This window comes from Oncorhynchus tshawytscha, linkage group LG25 (genome assembly GCF_018296145.1).
Source record: "Oncorhynchus tshawytscha isolate Ot180627B linkage group LG25, Otsh_v2.0, whole genome shotgun sequence".
Lineage (NCBI taxonomy): Eukaryota > Metazoa > Chordata > Actinopteri > Salmoniformes > Salmonidae > Oncorhynchus > Oncorhynchus tshawytscha.
In genome coordinates, this window is record NC_056453.1 from 25727661 (window position 1) to 25745505 (window position 17845).

The window sequence follows — 17845 nt, forward strand, 5'->3', positions numbered from 1 at the left end:
ACTATCATGGTCCAAACACACCAAGACAGTCAATGAAGAGGGCATGACGACATCTTTTCCCCCTCGGGACACTTATTAAAAGATTTAGCATGGATCCTCAGATCCTTAAAAAGTTATACAGCTGCACCATCGGGAGCATCTTGATCGGTTGCATCACTGCCTGGTATGGCAACTGCTCGGCATCTGACAGTAAGGCGCTACAGAGTGTAGTACCTAAGGCCCAGTACATCACTGGGGCCAAGCTTCCTGCTATCCAGCAGACAAACATTTTTTACTTTAGTTTATTTGCTAAATGTTTTCTTAACCCTTCTTGAACTGCACTGTTGGTTAAGGGCTTGTAAGTAAGCATTTCACAGTAAGGTCTATACTTGTTGTATTCGGCGCATGTGACAAATAAAGTTTGATTTGATTTGATCATAGGATATTCTTGACTGCATCCCAGTCAAGAATGGCAACCTGGGCCTCCCGGGTGGCGCAGTGGTTAAGGGAGCTGTACTGCAGCGCCAACTATGCCACCGGAGAACCTGGGTTTGCGCCCAGGCTCTGTCGCAACCGGCCGCGACCGGGAGGTCTGTGGGGCGACGCACAATTGGCCTAGCATCTTCCGGGTTAGGGAGGGCTTGGCCGGTAGGGATATCCTTGTCTCATCGCGCACCAGCGACTCCTGTGGCGGGCCGGGCGCAGTGCACGCTAACCAAGTTGAGACGCAGCCCATGTTCCACAGGAGGTCGGTAAACCTTAATTGCGGAGGACGGGCTCGTGGTAATGGCTGGAGCTGAATTTGTGAAGTGGTATCAAATACATCAATCACGTGGTTTGTATTATGTATTATGTATACTATGTATTTATGCCATTCCGTTTGCTCCATTCCGGCCATTATTATGAGCCATCCTCTCCTCAGCAGCCTCCACTGCCATGTTCAGTAGAGCTGGTCTAAGTGTATAATGGGTAGGGGTAGACTGGCCCGCCTACATACCTGTGGTGGTGCTGAAAAATCCAGGGTGGTGCAGCTCTTAAGCAGTTTGTGAAGTTTGTGAATGTACATGCGTGTGTGTGTTGGTTGCGGAAAGAGTCTATTCACAGGACTGAGGAGCTGAGACAAAGCAAATTACTCTTCATTACTCCTCATCTTGCCAGCGACCATATGGTTGAAAAACAACAAGCCACAGAATGATGATAAATGCAGTCAAGGGGGGGGGGGACTGGGGAGTTTTTTGGATAAAAATAAATAGAATAGAGGTAAGCACAAGCAGTATCCTAGAGGAACACCTGGTTCAGTCTGCTTTCCAACAGACACTGGGAGACAAAATCACATTTCAGCAGGACAATAACCTAAAACACAAAGCCATATACACTGGAGTAGCTGTCCAATACGACATTGAATGTTCCGGAGTGGCCTAGTTACAGTTTTGGCTTGATAATCTATGGCAAGACTTGAAAATGACTATCTAGCAATGATCAAACATCTACTTGACAGAGCTTGAATTTTTTTTAAAGAATAATGTGCAAATACTGTACAATCCAGGTGTGGATAGCTCTTAGAGACTCACAGCTGTTATCACTGCCAAAGGTGATTCTAACAAGTATTGACTCAGGGGGTTGAATACTTATTAAATCAATATATATTAGTGTTTTATTTTGTGTATACTGTATATATATTTTTTTACAAATGTTTGAATTTTTCTTCCACTTTGACATTACAGTATTTTGTGTAGATCATTGTCAAAAAAAACGTTACAATCAAATCCATTTGACCCCCACTTTGTGGAAAAACAAAATGTGGAAAAAGTATAGGGGTGTGAATCCTTTCTGAAGGGACTATACAGTATGTGTGCATGACTGTAAGTTGTTTTGAATAAAGGTCTGTTAAATGGCATATTTTATTATCATTATATAAATCTGCATGACTTCAGTGACACAGCCAACACCCTGAGGGTTTTATGATAGGGTTTCCTTAAAGCTGGGTTTAGCCTAGCACTCAGGGTTATCATTAAATCCACCCTCTGCTCTCAAGGCTAATATCAATGTCTCAGGGATGTTGGGATGATAACCATCATTTTCTCTCTCCAAATCCCCTTAGTCCCTGGTGGCCCTGGAATGTCTATAATAGAGGTTCATTCAGCTGTCTCTTCATCCTTTACTGTTGTCACAACGTTTTCATTACGTTGCTGGAGAAGCCCTTAATGACCCCCTTAGAAGACTAAACATGAGGTCAAACAGGGTTTTGTCTGGACAAAGAACTGCTTGACATTTCGCTGTTAGGGCAAATGTCCATGGTAAATCAGTCGGATGCCAACATTGAACAATTTACGGTAAAGCCCAAATCTTATTTGGTCATATTCAGAACTAGGATCGTTTCACAGGTTCAGGGTCAGTTGAAAACGATCCCCCGCTGTTTCTTCTACAATAAATAAAAGAGATCTCATGGCAGACCTTTCCCAGTCCCTACTCCCTATAATACCTTGGAGCCGTTCCACTTTACTGCGCTGTAAAACAATGGATATATGAGCACTAAAAAAGGAAGGCCATGAACGCCTGATGGCTCTGGAGGCACTCCAGGTACGTTCCCTGCAAGAACCACTGGCTGCTAGGAGAGAGAGTGTTTTCCCACTAGCACACAGAGCGCTGCCCAAACCCTCCACAGAAACGACAGCCAACCTTAGCTATCCAGGAACCAATAGAGAAAGCCTACCTCGGCCTGCCATTCCACACCAACAGACAACAGACTAGGAGTTGAGACATGCAATGAAGAAAGGCAAAGACAAAACAGATTAGTTATGGTGACCAAAGTAAAGAGACTATGATCAGCAGGTCAAATCAACCACACCACTTTTCTAGATAACGCATCAGACCTGTAGATACAAAAGGAAAACAATATGGGTGTATAGAGTAAATCCTCCAGTATACTACAGTACTGCCCAAATACATTACAATACAGTACTATACAGTACTACTGCAGCCTGTGGATGCTGTCTCAACCACTCTCACATACAGTAGGGGGTAGTGGGGTAAGTTGAGCCACCCTGGTCTCTAGGAAACCAGACACAAAATGTCATTTGACAAAATAATTCTGAAGAGGTCATCACTTCTTTGAATCTGTGAAGGAAGAAACCACATGGAAAAAGTGGTAAGCAAGTTAGGTATATATTTGCTACGCTTTTACATGAATTCGGATTATTTCTAGTGATACACACATTTCCTGAAATATATGTAGATATCTTTGTCATATGTCAGATGGTTTTCGGGACTAGTCTGGGCCCTGGCTGGCTGCTGTAATGTTAGTGTAGCCAGCTCTGTGGTGCTGCTGAGTTCAGCAGGGAGCGTGCAGTACAGTAGACTCAGGATGAGTCCCAAATTACACACTATCCCCTACATAGTACACTACCTTTGACCAGAGCCCTGTAGAAGTACTGCACTATGTAGGGACTCAGACTTGGGTGTGATCCTGTGCGTGTGTTTTCTTGGTTTTTCCCCAGATTCCTAATGTGATGATTGATGGCTGTGAAGCCCCAGCACAGGTCCCGGGCAGCCACAGCCCAGGCTTCTGATTAACTTGTTTGCATACACACAATGAATGAGACTGGGTGTGGAGAGAGAGAGAGAGAGAGAGGAGAGAGGGAGAGGGAGAGAGAGAGAGCTAGAGAGCTAGAGAGAGAGAGAGAGAGAGAGAGAGAGAGAGAGCTAGAGAGAGAGAGAGAGAGAGAGAGAGCTAGAGAGCTAGAGAGCGAGAGAAGAGAGAGAGAGAGAGAGCGAGAGAGAGAGAGGGGGTGGAGCGAGAGAGAGAGAGAGAGGGGGAGAGAGAGAGGCTGCTCAATAATAACAATACTGTACAGGGGTGGTTGGTTGGTTAATTAGGTAACACCATTCCTCCCTAACACACCCTGCTCTGTTTAATTCTCATTTCCATCCTCCCTTCCCTCCCTTCCTCCTTTTCTCCCTCCCTCACTCTGACTGCAACATCATTTCCATAACAAATCTGAAACATAAAGTGGAGAGTGAGGGAATCGTTTGCTGTGGTCCAGCGTATGTAAAATCTCCTGTTCCACAGGCAATATTTAATTTTAGTTGGGTGGTGTTTGTATACAGTCCCTGACAAAGGAGGAGAGGTTTCCCTCTCCAGTGTTGCATTGTGGTCCGGGAGGTTTGTGCATGTCTGTATGACATTGAACAGAGCCATAAGTCTGTCAATCACATCTTCAATCAGCGTCATTTAGTTTTGGTTTATTCCCCTCAGTGAGGATAGCTAGTCTCAGTAGCTAAATCATTTAATGTCTCTGATTGCCTTTCATTTGCAAACCAAACTTGAATGTATGAAAATGGGCACCAATTCCTGTGACAGCAGGGCAATTCTCTCAGTGTTGCAGTGCCACACTACAATGATACTGTGGTGAGCTTAGGTAAACAACTCCTTATGTAACCTAGCTCCCCCTCAACATTATAAACATCAAGGGATCTATTCAATCCGCATGCATTCATGGTAAACGCTACATATGTTGGCTCAAACAGAAATTACATTCACATTTCTATCACGGAATCTTTAATTCTCCAGCTTTGCAGATTGAATAGAGCCCCAAGCCTTAGTAGGATCTTTAACTTGGCATCAAAAATAATATTTTGTATATCATCTCGTATTGTTCTTTAGCACCATACTGCACCACGGATGTGGATCTAAAACAAGAGAATTATATTTGGATTATATACGGAAAATAGTTTAACATCACTAGCTATTCCTTTTATTGTGATCCAAATGATCCATGCTTATCTTTATCTGAATGTCCTAAAGCAGTTTTATTATGTAGATCAAATATATTGTTACACTGGAATGAAACTGAAGATGAGCATTGCCTCAGAGCACCTGTTAGAAACAAGTTCCCCTAAGTTATATCCTGGTATTCCTCATGGTAGCTATATTTCTGCATATCATACCTGTTAACATAACTCTCCTCCCCCTTCAACATACACACAATTATCAGGCTTATTATGGGAATTATCAGAGAGTCTCTGGCCTGTTAGTCTATTAGAGGAGGAATGAATAAATACACACACACACACACAGAGAGGCACCAGATGCCGCAATGGGCTATCCAGGCAGACAAGTCAGATCCAAGATGATTATAGTATGTAAGTTGATAGCAGGGGGAATAGAAACAGTGTGTGTGTGTGTGTGTGTGTGTGTGTGTGTGTGTGTGTGTGTGTGTGTGTGTGTGTGTGTGTGTGTGTGTGTGTGTGTGTGTGTGTGTGTGTGTGTGTGTGTGTGTGTGTGTGTGTGTGTGTGTGCTGTTACTATTCTTGTGTTGACCAGAATTTTTTTTTTTAAATGACCAACTGGGGACATTATGTTGGTCCCCACAAGATCAAATACTATTTCTAGGGGGTTTAGGGTTAAGGTTAGAACTAGTGTTAGGAGCTAGGGTTAGTTTTAGGGTTAGGGTTAGCAGCTAGGGTTAGGTTTAGGGTTTTGGGTTAAGGTTAGGTTTAGGGTTAGGGCTAAGGTTAGGGTTGGGGTAAGAGTAAGGGATAGGGTTAGGTGTTATTTTTATTTATTTATTTCACCTTTATTTAACCAGGTAGGCAAGTTGAGAACAAGTTCTCATTTACAATTGCGACCTGGCCAAGATAAAGCAAAGCAGTTCGACACATACAACGACACAGAGTTACACATGGAGTAAAACAAACATACAGTCAATAATACAGTATAAACAAGTCTATATACGATGTGAGCAAATGAGGTGAGATAAGGGAGGTAAAGGCAAAAAAAGGCCACAGTGGCAAAGTAAATACAATATAGCAAGTAAAACACTGGAATGGTAGATTTGCAGTGGAAGAATGTGCAAAGTAGAAATAAAAATAATGGGGTGCAAAGGAGCTAAATAAATAAATAAATAAAATAAATACAGTAGGGAAAGAGGTAGTTGTTTGGGCTAAATTATAGGTGGGCTATGTACAGGTGCAGTAATCTGTGAGCTGTAATCTAGAGAAATAGGATTTTGAATGGGACTGAATTGTGTGTCCCAACAAGGTTAGGGGCACAAGACTGTGTGTGTGTGTGTGTGTGTGTGTTCACCAGAGTAGCAGCAGGTAGTGGGGATGATGGGATGAGGGACTGATGAAGGGCTGTGGTTGGGGGGTAAGAGGAACACCTGAGGTAGGCTACAGACGAGAGACACAGTGTTGGAGATAACAGTGGAGGGGCTAGTCAAATCTAAAAGAAGGTCAACATGTCCAAGCTGAAGTCAAAGCCAGCGTGTGTTCTATAAGTGGTGACGAGTGACTTCAGTGACTTGGAGTGTTTGAGACCTTGAGAGGCTGGTAACGTGTCACACAGAAAGAGAGATACAGAGGACAGCAAAAAAAAACTAAAACACATTGGGTGAGAGAGGATAGAAAGCCAGAGGAAAGGGAAGAAGAGGAGAGAGAGAGATAGAGAGAAAAGAGAGAGAAAGAAAGAAAGATAGTGAGGGAAGGAGAGGAGGCAGGAAGTGAGTGCAGCATCGTGTTGCGGAGGAGGCACCTAATTGTCTACTGCGGCATGTAATGACAAGCTTACTCCACATCAATCTTTCATTATTAAGAGCTATTTCTGTTCCTTCGGCACAGAGACTGACTACTGTAGGAGAAGCGAGACAGGCGTACAGTAGACAACAAAGTCTGTTTACTTAGACACAGGACAAACACGGATGAGAAGGATGGAGCACTGCTCTGATTTGTCTGGGGTAGAGAGATGAGGCGCAGGTTGTAAGTTGAGGTTAAGCTGTTGCTGGACGGAAGAGTGTAAGCCAGTCAAAGTCTATCTTCAAAGAAGTAGAATTAACCAAGCATATGAACAGCATATGTGATGTCAATGGTATAGGAGATCATTTCTCTGCCTAAACCTTCATATTCAACAGTCTCATTGATATCATATACCGTGTGTCCAAAGCACTGTACTCTATAAGGAAATCCTCCCACCACTCATTTCAACAGAGCCTAAAGGGAAGACAGTCCACTGAAGCAAATTCACCCTTTTTCTGCCTTTTTGACATACTGATAAAAAAAATGTTTTAAAGATGCAGAATGGCCTTATTAGCAGACTAAATGTATTCAGTTCAGCCAGGCGCAGAATGGGTGCTGTGTAGGTAAGGCTTTGTTGTGAGTCTTGATATATCAGAATTTCATCTGGCACTTTTCACTGATATTCTTCTCAGCATACTGCTGCAGGGAAGAAAAAGCCCAAACCTTACACTCATATAAACCAATTTCTACATGTGATGTTCACCCTAATTAGGACCATAGGACCATATTAAGTAATTTCATGTAATTTACACTGAATCTTAATGTGCATTTTACTAAAGATTCCTTTGAATGTGATGAGAAAAACATGATCCATTTCATTGTGTCTAGTAAAGCAGGGGAGCAGTCTTTTCCATTTCCAACCTTTACCGTGTGTGTTTTAAAGTTGCTGATACTCTCTTTAAGTTGTCACCTAACCACACTGTTGTGTTAATGGCATGGGATAAAATGCTCTTCTTGTGCTTCAAGGAATGTTGTAGCCATCTGAAGTTCTGTTCTATCAAAGCCAAGTTTTGGCTGCTGTAAGATAGTGCCTTTGAGGACACTGCCCCCTATCTGTCAGATTCATTATGGCATTATCTTTTCACTCAAACAGGATCATGTTGTGTTGTGTACGCAGGGCTCTTTGGTTTGACTTTATGAAGTTAAAGAGTTAGAACTGCATATCTGTTTGTCCTTGTGCTCAGTCACATTCTTGGTAGTGTTGTTTGTGTCTCTGTTTTGGTTGATGATTGATGTTGAAGAGCGGATGCCAGGTTTCATGAACAAGCAAAGCTTTCAAGACAAACTCAAACACTGAGTTTACAGACTAGAGAGAGTCCCTGATAAGCAACAGACCGCTAAACTAATACTGACAAAAATGAGAGAGAGGAGAAGAGAAAGAGCAGAAGCGTGGAAGGGAGGGAAGTCAAACTTTTAATTACAAATCACACAGCTTTAGCTTGTGATTATTTAAATGGAATATTCATCAGCTAATACTCTGAATCTCTCTCTCTCTCTCTCTCTCTCTCTCTCTCTCTCTGTGGATGTTTTTTAGTCCTACGGAGTCCTGAGTAGATGAAAACTTTCACTTCAAAGTCATCTTCTTAAGTTTCATGGCTGTAGGCTTCTCAATGGAAGACATTCAAATCACTGACTGAAAAGTACTAGGGGAAGGTATAGTGGTGATACCGGGCTGAAGTGGTGGGGATAACCTGAAAAGATGGTTTTGACAAATCGACTGAGGTGACATCACCCATATGTTTCTTGATATCTGAGGCTCTCTTTTTTTGACGATAATGATGGTCTGGACATCAGTGTATATCCTTGTATACCCCTCCTGTCCTGCCTTGATTCCCCCAGAGTCTCCCTAGACCCTCTTCAGAGTTCATGTTATTCTTCTCAAGCACACAGACAACCCTACTGTAAAACCACTGTACAGACCAGTCACTGTTCTGTCTGGTCCCTGGCCTCAATGGCCTACCCTGTCTGAGAGATCCCCATTGTGTGCGGTGCGGGGATCGTTGGGCAGAGACTGCTTTCCCAGCTGTCGTAGGCACGCCAGGCATGAGAGAGCGAGGGAGGAGTGACGGATCAGTATCCTGGGGGATTAGCATGCAGAAGACATCCTGGTGTTGAGCACCAGAAGGATTTAAAAGCACTTTACTGATAATAACGCCACTCTGAAGCAGAGCAGGCAGACAGACAGAATAGAACCGAGGAAGCCTAGCAGGATGGAGGGAAGAAAAAGGAGACAGAAAAGAAAACAGCCTCATCCTGACAGTCTTTGAACTCGCAGCAGCCACCTGCTCTCCTCTCCTCCTGAAGAACAACTTCTCCTTCCCTTGATTTTTATTGTTTTTCTTTTCCTCCTCACCACTAACATATGCTGCTCTTGTCGAAGGTTGTTTCATCTACAGGCTTCTAAGGGCTCTGTGGATGTTTCTACCCCAAGAGTCACATACTTAAGGGATATGTTTAGAGTCTACTTCAGAGGCTAGGATTTAAGTATTTAAAATATGTAAGAGGTGGGAGGGACAGTTTAGTCATGTTGCTAAGAACTAAAGAGAAGTTTAGACATACTGTATTATAAGAACTACAGAACTACATTTTATTGATTATCATGACACAGAGATGGAAAACATACTCTGCTTCACGGAAACATGGCTCTCTCTCTCTCTCTCTCGAGATATACTGTCTGACTCTGTAAAGCCAGTTGGGTTCTCAGTACATCGCGCCGACAGCAACAAACATCTCTCCGGGAAGCAGAAGGATGGAGGTGTATGTTTTATGATTAACGACTTATGGTGTAACTGTGATAACATACAGGAACTCAAGTCCTTCTGTTCACCTGACCTAGAATATCTCACAGTTAAATGCCGACCGTACTATCTCCCGAGAGAATTCTCGTCAATAATAGCCACAGCGGTCTATATTTCCCCCCAAGCGGATACCACGACGGCCCTTAAGGAGCTTCACTGGACTTTATGCAAACTGGAAACCACATATACTGAGGCTGCATTTACTGTAGCTGGGGATTTTAACAAAGCAAATTTGAGGAAAAGGCTCCAGAAATTCTATCAACATATTGATTGTTGTACTCGGGCTGCTAAAACCCTTGACCATTGCTATACTACGTTCCAGAATACATACGAGGCCCTCCATTTGGCAAATCGGACCATGAATCCATCTTGCTCCTCCCCTTCTAGAGCCAGACACTCAAACAAGAAGCACCCGTGGTGAGGACTATTCAACGTTGCTCTGACCAATCGGAATCCACACTTCAAGATTGCTTTGATCACGCAGACTGGGATATGTTCAGAGTAGCTTCAGAAAATAATACGACACATATACCAATACGGTGAATGAGTTTATCAGGAAGCGCATAGGAGATGTTGTACCCCAACCAGAAACCGTGTATAGATGGGAGCATTCGCACAAAACTGAAAGTGCGAACCACACATTTAACCAGGGCAAGAAGACTGGGAATATGGAAGAACAGAAACAGTGTAATTATTCACTCCGCAAAGCAATCAAGGTGGCTAAACGTCGGTATAGGGACAAAGTTGAGTCCCAGTTCAACGGCTCAGACACAAGACGTACAGTGGGGCAAAAAGGTATTTAGTCAGCCACCAATTGTGCAAGTTCTCCCACTTAAAAAGATGAGAGAGGCCTGTCATTTTCATCATAGGTACATACGAGACCTCGTATGACAGACAAAATGAGAAAATAAATCCAGAAAATCACATTGTAGGATTTTTTATGAATTTATTTGCAAATTATGGTGGAAAATAAGTATTTGGTCAAGAACAAAAGTTTATCTCAATACTTTGTTATATACCCTTTGTTGGCAATGACAGAGGTCAAACGTTTTCTGTAAGTCTTCACAAGGTTTTCACACACTGTTGCTGGTATTTTGGCCCATTCCTCCATGCAGATATCCTCTAGAGCAGTGATGTTTTGGGGCTGTTGCTGGGCAACACGGACTTTCAACTCCCTCCAAAGATTTTCTATGGGGTTGAGATCTGGAGACTGGCTAGGCCAATCCAGGACCTTGAAATGCTTCTTACGAAGCCACTCCTTCGTTGCCCGGGCGGTGTGTTTGGGATCATTGTCATGCTGAAAGACCCAGCCACGTTTCATCTTCAATGCCCTTGCTGATGGAAGGAGGTTTTCACTCAAAATCTCACGATACATGGCCCCATTCATTCTTTCCTTTACACGGATCCGTCGTCCTGGTCCCTTTGCAGAAAAACAGCCCCAAAGCATGATGTTTCCACCCCCATGCTTCACAGTAGGTATGGTGTTCTTTGGATGCAACTCAGCATTCTTTGTCCTCCAAACACGATCAGTTGAGTTTTTACCGAAAGGTTATACTTTGGTTTCATCTGAGCATATGACATTCTCCCAATCTTCTTCTGGATCATCCAAATGCTCTCTAGCAAACTTCAGACGGGCCTGGACATGTACTGGCTTAAGCAGGGGGACACGTCTGGCACTGCAGGATTTGAGTCCCTGGCGGCGTAGTGTGTTACTGATGGTAGGCTTTGTTACTTTGGTCCCAGCTCTCTGCAGGTCATTCACTAGGTCCCCCCGTGTGGTTCTGGGATTTTTGCTCACCGTTCTTGTGATCATTTTGACCCCACAGGGTGAGATCTTGCGTGGAGCCCCAGATCAAGGGAGATTATCAGTGGTCTTGTAAATCTTCCATTTCCTAATAATTGCTCCCACAAGTTGATTTCTTCAAACCAAGCTGCTATTGCAGATTCAGTCTTCCCAGCCTGGTGCAGGTCTACAATTTTGTTTCTGGTGTCCTTTGACAGCTCTTTGGTCTTGGCCATAGTGGAGTTTGGAGTGTGACTGTTTGAGGTTGTGGACAGGTGTCTTTTATACCGATAACAAGTTCAAACAGGTGCCATTAATACAGGTAACGAGTGGAGGCCAGAGGAGCCTCTTAAATAAGAAGTTACAGGTCTGTGAGAGCCAGAAATCTTGCTTGTTTGTAAGTGACCAAATACTTATTTTCCACCATAATTTGCAAATAAATTCATTAAAAATCCTACAATGTGATTTTCTTGATTTTTTTCTCATTTTGTCTGTCATAGTTGAAGTGTACCTATGATGAAAATTACAGGCCTCTCTCATCTTTTTAAGTGGGAGAACTTGCACAATTGGTGGCTGACTTTTTTGCCCCACTGTATGTGGCAGGGTCTGCAGACAGTCATGGATTATAAAAGGAAAACCAGCCAAGTCGCGGACACCAACGTCTTGCTTCCGGACAGGCTGAACACCTTCTTCACTCACTTTGAGGATAATACAGTGCCACCAACACGGCTCACTACCAAGACCTGTGGGCTCTCCTTCTCCGTGGCCAACATGAGTAAGACATTTAAGTGTGTTAACCCTCGTAAGGCTGCCAGCCCAGATGGTATGCCTAGCCTCGTCCTCAGAGCATGCGCAGACCAGCGGGCTGGTGTGTTCACAGATATATATTCAATAACTCTGTTGTCCCCAAATGCTTCAAGATGGCCACCATTGTCCCTGTCCCTAAGAAAGCAAAGGTAATTGAACTAAATGACTATCGCCCCGTAGCACTCACTTCTGTCATCATGAAGTGCTTTGAGAGACTAGTCAAGGATCATATCACCTCCACCTTACCTGCCACCCTAGATCCTCTTCAATTTGCTTACCGCCCCAATAGATTCACAGACGATGCAATCGCCACCACACTGCACACCGCCCTGTCCCATCTGGAAAAGAGGCGTACCTATGTAAGAATGCTGTTCATTGACTATAGCTCAGCATTCAACACCATAGTACCCTCCAAGCTCATCATCAAGCTCGAGGCCCTGGGTCTGTACCCCACCCTGTGCAACTGGTTCCTTGACTTCCTGAAAGGTCGCCCCAGGTGGTGAAGGTAGGAGACAACACCTCCTCTTCGCTGATCCTCAACACTGGGGTCCCACTCCCTGTTCACCCGTGACTGCATGGCCAAGCACGCCTCCAACTCAATCATCAAGTTTGCAGACAACACAACAATAGTAGGCTTGATTACCAACAACGATGAGACTCTGGGAGTGTGGTGCCAGGAAAATAACCTCTCACTCAATGTCAACAAAACAAAGGAGATGATTGTGGACTTCAGGAAACAGCAGGGAGCAACCCCCTATCAACATCGATGGGACCGCAGTGGAGAAGGTGGAAAACTTCCAGTTCCTTGGCGTACACATCACTGACAAACTGAAATGGTCCACCAACACAATCAGTGTGGTGAATAAGGCGCAACAGAGCCTCTTCAACCTCAGGAGACTAAAGAAATTTGTCTTAACACCTAAAACCCTCACAAACTTTTTCAGATGCACAATTAAGAGCATCCTGTCGGGCTGTATCACCACCTGGTACGCCAACTGCACTGCCCACAACCACAAAGCTCTCCAGAGGGTGGTGCGGTCTGTGTTGGGCAGTGGCTCGGGGCAAACCTCCCGCCATCCTGGACACCTCCCGCACCCAATGCCATAGGAAGGCCAAAAAGATCATCAAGGACATCAACCACCCGAACCACTGCCTGTTCTCCCAGCTTATCATCCAGAAGGCGAGGTCAGTACAGGTGCATCAAAGCTGGGAATGAGAGACTGAAAAACAGCTTCCATCTCAAGGCCATCAGACTGCTAAACAGTCATCACTAGCACATCAGGGGCAGCTGCCTATACACATAGATTAGGAATCACTGGCCACTTTTAGAAATGTATCACTAGACACTAATGTTCCGTATCTAGCATTACTCATCTTATATGTATAAACCACACTCCACACTATTCTACGGTATCTTAGTCACTTTAAATTGTGTTAACATATTGCATCACCCATTTCATATGTACTGTATATACTGAATTGTATTCCATACTACACCACTGACTGTTAAACCGCCATCTCCAGCACATCAGAGGCTGCTGCCTATACACATAAACTCAGCAAAAAAAGAAACGTCCTCTCACTGTCAACTGCGTTTATTTTCAGCAAACTTAACATGTGTAAATATTTGTATGAACATTATTCAACAACTGAGACATAAACTGAACAAGTCCCACAGACATGTGACTAACAGAAATGGAATAATAAAATCAAAAGTAACAGTCAGTATCTGGTGTGGCCACTAGCTGCATTAAGTACTGCAGTGCATTAAGTACTGCAGTGCATCTCCTCCTCATGTACTGCACCATATTGGCAAATTCTAGCTGTGTGATGTTACCCCAGTCTTCCACCAAGGCACCTGCAAGTTCCCGGACATTTCTGGGGGGAATGGCCCAAGCCCTCACCCTCCGATCCAACAGGTACCAGACGTGCTCAATGGGATTGAGATCCAGGCTCTTCGCTGTCCATGGCAGAACACTGACATTCCTGTCTTGCAGGAAATCACGCACAGAACAAGCAGTATGGCTGGTGACATTGTCATGCTGGATGGTCATGTCAGCATGAGCCTGCAGGAAGGGTACCACATGAGGGAGGAGGATGTCTTCCCTGTAACGCACAGTGTTGAGATTGCCTGCAATGACAACAAACTCAGTCCGATGATGCTGTGACACACCGCCCAAGACCATGACGGACCCTCCACCTCCAAATCGATCCCACTCCAGAGTACAGGCCTCTGTGTAATGTTCATTCCTTCGACGACAAACATGAATCCGACCATCACCCTTGGTGAGACAAATCCACCACTCGTCAGTGAAGAGCACTATTTGCCAGTCCTGTATGGTCCAGCAACGGTGGGTTTGTGCCCATAGGTGACGTTGTTGCCGGTGATGTCTGGTGAGGACCTGCCTTACAACAGGCCTACAAGCCTTCAGTCCAGCCTCTCTCAGCCTATTGTGGACAGTCTGAGCACTGATGGAGGGATTGTGCATTCCTGGTGTAACTCGGGCAGTTGTTGTTGCCATCCTGTACCTGCCCAGCAGGTGTGATGTTCGGATGTACCAATCCTGTGCAGGTGTTGTTACACGTGGTCTGCCACTGAGTGGACGATCAGATGTCCGTACTATCTCCCTGGAGTGCTGTCTTAGGCGTCTCACAGTACGGACATTGCAATTTATTGCCCTGGTCACTTCTGCAGTCCTCATGTCTCCTTGCAGCATGCCTAAGGCACATTCACGCAGATGAGCAGGGACCCTGGTCATCTTTCTTTTGGTGTTTTTCAGAGTCAGTAGAAAGGCCTCTTTAGTGTCCTAGGTTTTCATAACTGTGACCTTAATTGCCTACCGTCTGTAAGCTGTTAGTGTCTTAACGACCGTTCCACAGGTGCATGTTCATGAATTGTTTATGGTTCATTGAACAAGCATGGTGTAACGGCCATTGGTGGTGGAAAAAGGTGAGGACCAATGCGCAGCGTGGTAAGTGTCAATCTTTTTAATAAAGTAAATGAACACTGAACAAAAACAAAAAAGTGAACGAACGAAACCGAAACAGTTATGTCTGGTGCAGATACAAACACTCAACAGAAAACAATCACCCACGAAACACAGGTGGGAAAAGGCTACCTAAGTATGATTCTCAATCAGTGACAACTAACGACACCTGCCTCTGATTGAGAACCATACCAGGCCAAACGCAAAACACAACATAGAAAAACGAACATAGACAACCCACCCCAACTCACGCCCTGACCAACCTAAAACAAAGACATAACAAAAGAACTAAGGTCAGAACGTAACACATGGGAAACTGTTATAACCCTTCACAATGAAAATCTGTGAAATTATTTGGATTTTTATGAATTTTCTTTGAAAGACAGGGTCCTGAGTCTAGATTAGGAATCACTGGCCACTTTAAGAAAATTAAACACTAGCCACTTTAATAATGTCTCTGTATCTTACAGTACTCATCTCATATGTGTAAACTGTACTCTATACTATTCTACAGTATCTTAGTCACTTAATGGTTTGTAAATATTGCATCACCCATCTCATATGTACATACTGTACTCTATACTAAGCCACCGTATCTTAGTCCAATGCTGCTCTGACATATGTATATATATTCTTAATCCATTTCTTACTTATATTTACGTGTATTTTAGGGAAATATTGTGAAACTGTTAGATATTACTTGTAAGATATTACTGCACTGTCGGAGCTGGAAGCACAAGCATTTCCTTACACCCGTAATAACATCTGCTAAACATGTGTATGTGACCAATAGAATTTGTTTTGATGTGTTGGTGGGCCATTCTGGTGAGACAGAACAAAGAGGTTTTCATTCAAAAAGGGAACAAAATTTGACTATAGAGTGTTGATGTCCAATTTACAAATTGTAGGCCTAATGCAATTTGCAGGAAGGAAAGAGTAATCACGCTAGCCTCTGGATGTCTTGTAAGTGGCTGAAATTGCAGACAGGAACTCTCACTTGAACACTTGATGTAAACAGAATCATATAATTATCAGCTTGGGTTACCAAACAGATTCTGGTTAAACGGTTGTATCCAGAATTACAGCCTTGCTAAAGCTATGTTAAATTGACATGCGAGTGAGTCACAATTCGAAACTGTGGCATCAAACATGGCATGGCATCACTTAAAACATGGCACTGTGTTACTTACATGTCACATTATGTCACTTGACTAAGGAACCTCTTGAAGACTGTGTTTATGCAGGCAACCCTATTCTAATATTTTGCCCAATATTTGATATGATTGGTCAATAGACCAATTGGTGATAAATAAATATCAGAATTGGGCTTCCTGGGTAAGCACAGCCTGATCTCACTTTCTGATGTTGTCTCTGTCATTTTAACACAGAACACAGGACCCTCAAATCCTGAAAAGGTTGATTGATTGATTGATAGATTGATTGATTGATTGATTGATTCTACAGCTGTACCATTGAGAGCGTATTGACTGGCTGCATCACTGCTTGGTATGGCAATAGCACCGCTCTCAATCGCATGGTGCTACAGAAGGTTGTGCCCAGTACATCCCAGTACATTACTGGAGCCCCAGCCATCCAGGAAGTGTGAAAAGAAGGCCCGGAAAATCATCAGAGACACCAACCACCCAAGCCATAGACTATTTTCTCTGTTGCCACACGGCAAGTGGTACCAGTGCATCAAATCTGACACCAACAGGCTCTTGAACAGCTTCTATCCCCAAGAAATACGACAGATAAATAGGCAACAAAATAACTACACGGACCGAGTTTACCTTGTATCTTTATTGACCTTTTATTTCACTATTTCCACTGTCTCCATGCACACTCACAGGGCTCTCCACACTCACAGGGCTCTCCACACTCACAGGGCTCTCCACACTCAGAGGGCTCTCCACACTCACAGGGCTCTCCACACTCACAGGGCTCTCCACACTCATAGGGCTCTCCACACTCACAGGGCTCTCCACACTCACAGGGCTCTCCACACTCACAGGGCTCTCCACACTCACAGGGCTCTCCACACTCACAGGGCTCTCCACACTCACAGGGCTCTCCACACTCACAGGGCTCTCCACACTCAGAGGGCTCTCCACACTCATAGGGCTCTCCACACTCATAGGGCTCTCGACACTCATAGGGCTCTCGACACTCACAGGGCTCTCCACACTCACAGGGCTCTCCACACTCATAGGGCTCTCCACACTCACAGGGCTCTCCACACTCATAGGGCTCTCCACACTCATAGGGCTCTCCACACTCACAGGGCTCTCCACACTCACAGGGCTCTCCACACTCATAGGGCTCTCCACACTCATAGGGCTCTCCACACTCACAGGGCTCTCCACACTCACAGGGCTCTCCACACTCAGAGGGCTCTCCACACTCAGAGGGCTCTCCACACTCACAGGGCTCTCCACACTCACAGGGTTCCCCACACTCACAGGGCTCCCCACACTCACAGGGCTCTCCACACTCACAGGGCCCTCCATACTCACAGGGCTCTCCACACTCACAGGGCCCTCCACACTCACACACACTGTCACTCCAACACACACACACAAACACTCACTCCATCATTTGCTCACTCACACATAATATGCACATACATTTATACTGACTCTACACACCCACACACCCACTCACATGCAAGCTGCTGCTACTCTGTTTATCTTATATCCTGTTGCCTAGTCCCCTTACCCCTATACATATCTATGTCCATCAGTCCAGTATCCCTGCATATGTAAAAATGGGATTGGATTTGACTTTTTTTAAATTTCCTCTATATAGTAAGCTTACTTACTTTCTTACATTATTGTGTATTTCCTATTATTGTTTCTTGTGTTTTTCTTCTAGTAATACACTGTTATTGGTTACTGCATTGTTGGGTTTTGAGTTTGCAA